The sequence below is a fragment of the Cucurbita moschata genome, unplaced genomic scaffold (assembly GCF_002738365.1).
Source record: "Cucurbita moschata cultivar Rifu unplaced genomic scaffold, Cmos_1.0 Cmo_Scf00025, whole genome shotgun sequence".
NCBI classification, from domain to species: Eukaryota; Viridiplantae; Streptophyta; class Magnoliopsida; order Cucurbitales; family Cucurbitaceae; genus Cucurbita; species Cucurbita moschata.
In genome coordinates this window covers 697631-701489 of record NW_019268541.1, presented here as the reverse complement: position 1 = coordinate 701489, position 3859 = coordinate 697631, and positions in this window count along the sequence as shown.

Below are 3859 nucleotides of genomic sequence, written 5' to 3'. Positions count from 1 at the left end.
TTTTTTTTTTTTTTTTTTTTTTTTTTTTTTTTTTTTTTTTTTTTTTTTTTTTTTTTTTTTTTCATAATGGGTTCAATTTCTGAGAATGTCTATTTTACCCTTATACTTTTTCCATGTACGTATTAAAAAGAGTGATCATTGTCCAAAATTTTCAAATTAAAATCTTAATATATGGTTATATTAGGAATCACGGATCTCTATGATATTATTCACACTTTGAGCATAAACTCTCATGTTTTGGACTTTCGCAAAATAGAGATGTATTCTTTACTTATAAACTGACGATCATCCTCTAAATTAGCCAATGTGAAACTCCCTCCCAACAATCGTCAACACATGATTTACCTTTCTTTATACGTGAGAATAAATCAGTATTTTTATTGCTATTGACTTATATTATATTATTGCCAAATAAAAAGGAGAGAAAATTTGAAATTTTTGGAGTAAAAACAGAAACAATTACTTGTAATCTTAAAAAATTAAAATTAAATGTTGTTCTACATTTATAATATTAAATAATTAACATTAATCCATATGGATAAACGTATATTGTATTTTATTTATTTTTGTGTGGGAAAAAAATCGATGTTATCCATTGAAGGAGGTTTCCACGTTGGCTGAATAACCAAAATGGAGGGACCATAATTAAGGGTAGAATTGGAAAGACATTCACCTGATGATAGGAAGATAATTAATTAGAGGATAATGTTGTCTAGTCATAAATTATCTGTGTTCTAATGCTGTCACAGATAAATAAATAAATAAATAAACTATATACTTATCCAAGCTTCTTTAGTTTGTATTACCTGCATAAATTATCTGACTGGACTTTGAATTAAAATGAAAAAAAAAAAAAAAACAGATTTTAAGTTACTAGACTATCGTCTTACTCTCTGGGGAAGATGCCATTGCTCTCTTCGGAGGACGCTCCTCCTGCTCCGACGATTATCGGTGTCCAGTTTCAGCGCAGCAACTCCTTCGAATGACGAACAGATTGTTGGATGATGAAAGTCTTATATCGGCTAATTTAGGGAATGATCATGGGTTTATAATCAAATAATGCTCTCTCCATTGTAGTGAGGCATTTTGGAGAAACACAAAACAAAGTCACAAGAGCTTAAACTCAAAGTGGACAATATTATACCATTTTGGAGAGTTGTGTTCCTCTAATATGGTATCAAAGTCATGCCCTAAATTTAGTTGTGTCAATAGATTGACATATCCTCAAATGTTGAGCAAATGACTCCAAAAGAAAATGAGGAGTTGAGCCTCCTCGAAGACATAATAAAGAATGACTAAGACTCCAAAAGAAAAAGGAGTCGAACTCGATTAAGGGGAGGCGTGCTTTGTTCGAGAAGAGGTGTTGGATGATGAAAGTCACACATGGACTAATTTAAGGAATAATCATAGGTTTATAATACAAGAATTCTCTCTGTATTGGGGTGAGGCTTTTTGGGGAAACCCAAAATAAAACCATGAGAGCTTATGCTCAAAATAGACAATAGAGAGTCATATTCATCTAATACGGACAACCTAACAACTCCGATGTGAAGTTTGGTCATTGTCGACCACGTTCTAGACGCCACTACTCACGACCGGGGCAAGCAGTCCGCGACTGCCTCGATATGGTGGATCATATTTTAGGTTACAAAATTGTCTTCAGATCTTTACATGCGCTTACAAGACAAGCAACTTGACAATAGCGGTCAAATGTAAAGTACAGAGATGATTGGGTGGTGCCGTGCCAAATATGGGTCAAATTTAAAAGAATGAGACAAAATTAATGAAGCCAATAATTAGGGTTAGGGTTTTGCATGTAATTTGATTTTTTGTTGTACAAATTTTTAATTTTATATCTAAAAATTTCTTAAATGTTAGAATATTTAATAAATCTTTAAACATTTAATTTTAAACTATAGTTTTTATTTTATTTAACGGATAATATAAATTTGTAAAATCAATGATTTATTATACATAAAATATGAAATTTATATATTTATGGGATCAAATTTTAAAGTTTGAGTATTGGTTAAATTCACATCAACAACCTAATTTTAGAAATTTAAAGATGCAATTCCATAACTATTTTAGAGCCTATAAGAAAGGTCTTGCTAATTATTTTAGAACATTTTTAGTCACTTAAAAATAACTCTAAAGCTCTTAATAATAGGTTTCAATAATTATTTTGATTATAGTATAAAAATCTTACCTTCTTTCTTGTGACAATATATTATATTCTTTATTAATGATTACTTGTTTTTTTTTGCTAATCAACTTTAGGCAGTGATTTTAACATGTACTATAATATTTATAATATTAATGTTCTCTTATCATTTTTCTTCCTTAAAAAAAATTATCTAACATATAGTCACATTTTTTTGGAAATAGTTAATTTCGCATAAAAAAAAAATTTAGGTGACATTTATCATATTATATCAAAATTTACCATAAACTCTTTAATTTCATCGAATTAAATCATAGACTTAGTTCAATTTTTTCTGTAAATTTATTAATCTTAATAAAATCAGACAATATACAAAAATAAATTTAATTAAAGCACAAATTAACTATTTAATAACATAACCAAAACTCACAAATTAAGAAAAAAAAAAAAACTTCAATATCACGAAATTTTATTAATGTATTATAATTATTTAGTAAATGCATATGAGAATATTTACTTTTACAAATTTTGTATCTTTTCGGGGAAAAAAAAAATCTATTCGGAGATAAATATTTTAATTGTTCAAATTTATCTATATTTAAAAATAGAAATTGATAAATTAAAATTTGAAAAGATATAAGTTGATAAAGGCGAAAATTTGTTATTTTTAAATAAACGATTTCCCTATAACATTTTAATTTATAATATTTGGTTATTTGGTTATTTTATTCTTCCAAATTATATATATTTTTGTTTAAAAATATCGAATTTATTATCGTTTGGTTTCATTTATATTATTTGAAATATATCTCTATCTTTCATTAAATTTGAAATATAAATTTGAAATGTAAATTTGAAATGTAAAGATTCAATTTATCTTTTAATGATGCAGCTTTATATAAATGGGTTGCATTACATCATTCTAAGTAATTATTCTCGTACTCTACTTCCTTTTCTTTCACTAAACCATTCTTTTCCCTTCCTTCAATTTTACTATGGTTAGGGTACATTACCGCTATAATAACAGAATTGTAGAAAAGGACGTGTACGAAACAGCTAGGATTTTTCACTGCTTATGTACAGGCGAGCAATTTCCCGAGCCGTCGTATAGCTCCGATGAACAAGTTTCAGGTTCAACTTCCGGCGACATGGATGACGAAAACGAAGCTCCATCCATCAACGGCGATGAAGACGTGGCGTTGGAAGTGGAGGAAGTAGCAGAGGTAGTAGCTCCAGTGGTGATTCCGGCGTTGGCGGTTATTATGAACATAATTGGAGCACGTAGCCCGCCGTGGGAGAAGCGGTTGACGAAAAGCGACGTGTCGGAAGGGCAGGGGAGATTGATAGTACGGAAGGAATTTGTGACGAACCATTTGTTGCCAATGTTCAATGCGGATGAGGATCCGAGCGAGGGAATTGATGTTACGGTTTATAATGGTGAAGGGAGACAATACGATATGCAGTTCAAACTCTGGGCTTCTAAGCTTTACGTCCTCACCAAAGGCTGGAATGACTTTTACAAGACCAATAATTTGACAGAGCCTGGCCTGTATGTCACTCTGTGGATGTTCCGACATGTCGAAACTCACAAGCTTTGTTTTGCTGTTACTCCCGGACAGTTTGGAGAGCCTTGATTTCGTGTCGTCTACTGATCTTCTCCATCTTTACATATCAGCCACTCATCTTTTTTTTTTT